This window comes from Oncorhynchus masou, chromosome 31 (assembly GCF_036934945.1).
Source record: "Oncorhynchus masou masou isolate Uvic2021 chromosome 31, UVic_Omas_1.1, whole genome shotgun sequence".
Taxonomy (NCBI): domain Eukaryota; kingdom Metazoa; phylum Chordata; class Actinopteri; order Salmoniformes; family Salmonidae; genus Oncorhynchus; species Oncorhynchus masou.
Window position 1 is genome coordinate 81,907,024 of NC_088242.1, and position 6,280 is coordinate 81,913,303.

Consider the following 6,280-nt stretch of genomic DNA (forward strand, 5'->3'; position numbering starts at 1 on the left):
GTCAATGAAGAGATATGTGAAAAAACACCTTGAGGATTGATTCCAAACAACGTTTGCCATGTTTCGGTCGATATTATGTAGTTAATCCGGAAAAAGTTTCACGTTGTAGGTGACTGCATTTTCGGTTCGTTTCGGTAGCCAGACGCAATGTAGAAAACGGAACATTTTCTCCTACACACAGACGCTTTCAGGAAACACTGCGCATTTGGTATGTGACTGAGACTCTCCTCATTGAAAACATCAGAAGCTCTTCAAAGGTAAATGATTTTATTTATTTGGTTATCTGGTTTTTGTGAAAATGTTGCGTGCTACATGCTACACAAAATGCTATGCTAGCTTTGCATACTCTTACACAAATTAGTCAATTTCTATGGTTCAAAAGCATATTTTGAAAATCTGAGATGACAGTGTTGTTAAGAAAAGGCTAAGCTTGAGAGCAAACGCATTATTTTAATTTTATTTGCGATTTTCAGAAATCGTTAACGTTGCGTTATGCTAATGAGCCTGAGGCTTTAGTCACAAACCCGGATCCGGGTTGGGGAGTTTCAAGAAGTTAAGAACATTCTTATTTTCAATGACAGCCTAGGAACGAGGCAGAAGGACAGATTTTTACCTTGTCAGCTCGGGGGATCCATTCTGGCAACCTTACAGTTAACTCGTCCAACGCTCTAACCACCTGCCTCACGAGGAGCCTGCCTGTTACGCGAATGCAGTAAGCCAAGGTAAGTTGCTAGCTAGCATTAAACTTATCTTATAAAAAACAATCAATCAATGACTGTTGTTGCTCCAATGTGTACTTAACCATAAACATCAATGCCTTTCTTAAAATCAATACACAAGTATATATTTTTAAATCTGCATATTTAGCTAAAAGAAATCCAGGTTAGCAGGCAATATTAACCAGGTGAAATTGTGTCACTTCTCTTGCGTTCATTGCACGCAGAGTCAGGGTATATGCAACAGTTTGGGCCACCTGGCTCTAATTCACGTAATTATAACATTGAAGGTTGTGCAATGTAACAGGAATATTTTAGACTCATGAATGTCACCCTTAGATAAAATACAGAACGGAATAAACGTTTTGTTTTCGAGGTGATAGTTTCCGGATTTGACCTAAGGCTCATATTTCTGTGTGTTTATTATAGTTAAGTCTATGATTTGATATTTGATAGAGCAGCCTGACTGAGGGGTGGTAGGCAGCAGCAGGCTCGTAATAGTCAAAGGTATATGGTTTAGAGAGAAATAATCGATGCGTTATAATTCCTGTAATAACTTGCGGCTGAACTTGAAAGGGGTTCCTTCGTTATTTTACCATTCATGTCTTCCATAGAGAATGTCTTGATCTACTTCAAATAATGTTTGTGTTTCGTGCAGGCTTAAACCGCCTCGGCGTTTTGATACCCATGTAAATCTCACTAGGATAAGGTAACGTTTGTCATAATATTAAGGTGTTATGAGAATTATGACTCGCACTTTGGTAGTCAATTCTTACCATGTCCATTATTAAAATAGGATTTCCTGCAAATAGAAATGACAGTTTTTGTTTTCAACATTCATCACAGGTAACTTTAAACTCTATTTTTATTCAAACAGTTGAGAGTATGTCTCCTAAGCAGACTCTTCAGTATCATTGTCACTTCAGAGCTGTGTGTTTACAGATGGCAGAGAAAAGCAGAGCACCAGTGTGGGACTATTACATGGAATTGGCACCAGGGAAAGCAAGGTGTCTTATTAGTGATAAAGATGTAAGCGTCGGGTCAGCAACGGCTAAATCAAAAAATACCACAAACCTGTGGAATCACCTTAAGAACACCCATCCAAAAGCCCATATGTATTATATTAAGTTAAAATAATATTATATTAAGTTAAAATAAGTGTTCATTCAGTATTGTTGCAATTGTCATTATTACAAAAATGCGTATAAAAATTTTAAAAAAGCCGTTTAAGCCGTATCGGCTTTTTTTGTCTTCCAATAATCGGTATCGGTGTTGAAAAATCATAATCGGTCGACCTCTACTACATACTAACCTCTCATACGAGGTAAAATGACCTAACGAGGTCGAGTGTCAATAGCGCATCAATCTAATGAGAAAAGGTAAGCCCATCTGGTGACAATACAATGAGATAAAGTCCCTTTTTAATGTCACCACAAAACAATTTACAGTCACACTGCAACAGGAACTGTTACTTTGTGGTCACTTGAATTACGACAGATACACTGGCTTGTAATGAAAGTAATCACCCGTATGAGGAATCTGTTGAGCATGAAAAACCCAGCAGCCTTTCAGTTTTTGGGGTAAACTGGTGCGCATGGCACTTACTACCATACCCCGTTCAAAGGCACTAAAATATTTTGTCTTCCCCATTCACCCTCTGAATGGCACACATACACAATCCATGTTTTAGCTGCCTCAAAGCTTCAAAATCATTCATAATCCCTCCATCAGTGCTCAGACTGTCCACAATAGGCTGAGAGAGGCTGGACTGAGGGCTTGTAGGCATGTTGTAAGGCAGGTCCTCACCAGTCTTCACCAGCAACAACGTCGCCTATGGGCACAAACCCACCGTAGCTGAACCAGACAGGACTGGCAAAAAGTGCTCTTCACGGACAAGTCGTGATTTTGTCTCACCAGGGGTGATGGTCGGATTCTCATTTATCGTCGAAGGAATGAAGATTATATTGGGGCCTGCATTCTGGAGCGGGACCGATTTGGAGGTGGAGGTTCCGTCATGTCACAGCATCCTCGGACTGAGCTTGTTGTCATTGCAGGCAATCTCAACGCTGTGTCCCTCATGTGGTACCCTTCCTGCAGGCTCATCCTGACATGACCCTCCAGCATGACAATGCCACCAGCCACAGTGCTCGTTCTGTGCGTGATTTCCTGCAAGACAGAAACGTCAGTGTTCTGCCATGGCCAGCGAAGAGCCCGGATCTCAATCCCATTGAGCACGCATGTTGGATCAGAGGGTGCGGGCTCGGGCCATTCCCCCCAGAAATGTCCGGGAACTTGCAGGTGCCTTGGTGGAAGAGTGGGGGAACATCTCACAGCAAGAACTGGCAAATCTGGTGTAGTCCATGAGGAGATGCACTGCAGTGCTTAATGCAGCTGGTGGCCACACCAGATACTGGCTGTTAATTTTGCCTCCCCTTTGTTCAGGGACACATTATTCCATTTTTGTTAGTCACATATCTGTGGAACTTGTTCAGTTTGTCTCAGTTGTTGAATATTATGTTCATACAAATATTTACACATGTTAAGTTAGCTGACAATAAACACAGTTGACAGTGAGAGTACTTTTCTTTTTTTGCTGAGTTTAGTATGGAGCTGTGGCTCTGAGTATTGTTTCTTCATCCTATGCAATGTATTCCCACTCAATTTGGTGGAATTTTCTCCCCCTGTTCAGAGAAATTACTTGTTAGCTTGCCATGAATATTTTATGAATATGGATTTGTTAGGTTTATGTCCTACATCCTGATATTACCAGGTTATGACCACTAGACGGCGCTGTTCCGGCTATCAGGTGATTATTTTTTCCCTTTCTCAAAAGTGCACTGCAAATGCGAGCGGTCTCACATGACAAAGGAAAATATCCTTCAAAAATGTAATAGAGAGAAAATCTAAAGATGCAACAACAAGCATGGGTTGGAAATATGACTAGGTTGTGTCTTTGGCTGCCGGACAATGAAAGACAGTTGAGAACATGTGAGAAATACTGGTTTCAATGGCATATGAAGAAGTGATTCTAAAATAATCTCCTTAACATTCCTATGGTTGGAACATGGCAAGACCTTCCACATCCAGATTTTAACCAATTACATTTATGGTTCAATAGTTTCAAAATGTTGACTGCCTCCGTTCAGATTGCAAGGTGGGTGACGTTGCAGTGCGCAAAAGGTACTGGCCTTAAGTCTCCTATCGGAATGAACATGCCTCAAATATGTGGACAGAACCAAGCCTTTAGATATTAATAATGATCCTACATTACAATTGTCAAGATCCCAGAAATGTTCCATATGCATAAAAATCTTATTTTGCTCATATTGTAATCAAATTTGTTTACATCCCTGTCAGTGAGCATTTCTCCTTTTCCAAGATAATCCATCCCCCTGACAGGTGTGGCATATCAAGGAGCTGATTAAACAGCATGATCATTACACAGGTTCACCTTGTGCTGGGAACAACAAAAGGCCCCTAAAATGTGCTGTTTTGTCACACAACACAATGCCACAGATGTCTCAAGTTGAGGTAGCATGCAATCAGCATGTTGACTGCAGGAATGTCCACCAGAGCTATTGTCAGAGAATTGAATGTTAATTTCTCTACCATAAGCCACCAATGTCATTTTAGATCATTTGCCAATATGTCCAACTGGCCTCGCAACCGCAGACCACGTGTAACCACGCCAGCCAAGGAACTTCACATCCGGCTTCTTCACCTGTGGAATCGTCTGAAACCAGCCACCCGGACATCTGGTGAAACTGGGGAGTATTTCTGTCCGTAATAAAGCCCTTTTGTGGGGAGAAACTCATTCTGATTGGGCAGGTGCCACTTGGGAGCCAGGCCCAGCCAGTCATGTGAAATGCATAGATTAGGGCCTAATTCGTTTATTTCAATTGACTGATCTCCTTATATGAACGGTAACTCAATAAAATCATTGAAATTATTGCATGTTGAGTTTATATTTTTGTTCAGTATATGTAATAAAACGTCTCATTAAATAAAGTGTGGCTACATTTTCAGGTGCCTCCCTTATGTCAGCATCGGTTTGGACTTGATGGGCTGTAGCCAATATGCATAGCCAATATGGATATTTGGGTTAATGGCCTTGGTGCCCGAGCAGATGTTGGTGCCCGAGCAGATGTTGGTGCCGTGGCAGATGGGCACCTCTTGAAGACTAAATGTCCTTGCCCCTAAATTCACGAGATTCCAGGCCTGCTATATACACTCATTGTTGGGGGGGGGGGGTTGACCATTTCTTTGGATTCGTCATGTTTTACTAATTGTTAGAAAACAGTTTGATCCAAATGGGATGTTTACGACTATAATATTATTTATGAATCCTATAAATTAAACTACCCAATTTGGCTCTAATCAATTTCTCAGAGATCAAATTATATTTCAACAAAATAATGTTGCAGGTATGCTAATCGAATCGTTTTTTTTTTTTTTTACTAAAGAAACGATGACAGAACATTCTGAGATGGTGGGTGTCATGGCTTGCTGAAATGACATGGAACTACCCAACTGAGTATTTTAATCATGACACAGAACCATAATAACTGCTTGCTTGCCATACTGAATGTGGCGCGCACATCGTCCACCATAAAAAAAGTACATACACACACTTAATGAATGAGAGAACATTCAACTACACATCAAAATAAAAACGTGTTAACGCAATTCTGCGAGAATGCCGGCTTCTGATAACAATTATACAATTATTGAATATCCTTTGTTGTACTGTGATACAGTAACAACAAAAAAAAGGGAATTACAACAACAACCTGTCTCCCACCACAGTCCAACCAAATCGATGTTCCAACTCGCTAACAACAGCGAACTAAAGCCAGGTCGTGAGATAGCATAGCTGACACTTGATTCCTATTACGGGGAACACAATTAAAAACGTCCTGATCGTGTTTGGGTTACATTTATTCTTAAAATGTATAATATTTCGTGTATATAAACCTGTAAGTGGTGGGATTCACCAAATTCCCACTCATGACAAGCTAACGTAAGCAGCCTGGCTAGCTAACGAACTCGCTCGGACACTCGCATGTACAGACAGACAGCCACTCCGGGATTCAGTCACAAAAATAATAAAGGAATCCCATTTTTGAGAGTCGAAACCAATTTGTTGTTTTTGGACTAGTTTAATGCATGTTGTAAATAAAATACTTGTATCCGACTTTTAGAACATTAACCGGTACAAGTTTACATGCATTATTTGACTTTTGAAACGGTTTGTTCTGACTTTGCAGTGGCTTGCTAATTACAGCTAGCGAGAGACACAAACCATTACCTAGGCTAGCACTCACAGCAGTTAGCCAGTTAGGTAAGGATATATAATTACGTTAACGACTGGAAATAAGTTTTACTTCGTCTGCTTAATTAAATTCAAAATCAATATTACTTTAACCCATCAATTGAAATTATATCTTAACTTACGGAGAAGAGGTGTCGCTGTAACGCTTTTCACTTGTTTTGACAGACTATTTACTCCTGTAATTCGATGAAGAAAGAAAAAAAAAAAAAAAAAAAAACGATCCCGGGGATCC

The 6,280-nt window shown here is 40.3% G+C and overlaps 1 protein-coding gene across 6 annotated transcripts in view; it reads right to left on the reverse strand.

Annotated features, from left to right (window-relative positions):
- LOC135524552 (transcriptional repressor p66-alpha-like) overlaps positions 1-6,280 on the reverse strand; it is a 51,393-nt gene extending 45,113 nt beyond the window's left edge. For 5 of the 6 annotated variants that reach the window (XM_064952186.1, XM_064952184.1, XM_064952185.1 and 2 more), the window contains exon 1: positions 6,171-6,280. The gene's annotated coding sequence lies outside the window, so the exon portion shown is untranslated. The remainder of the gene's footprint in view (positions 1-6,170) is intronic. The other variant, XM_064952182.1, reaches the window with a different exon arrangement.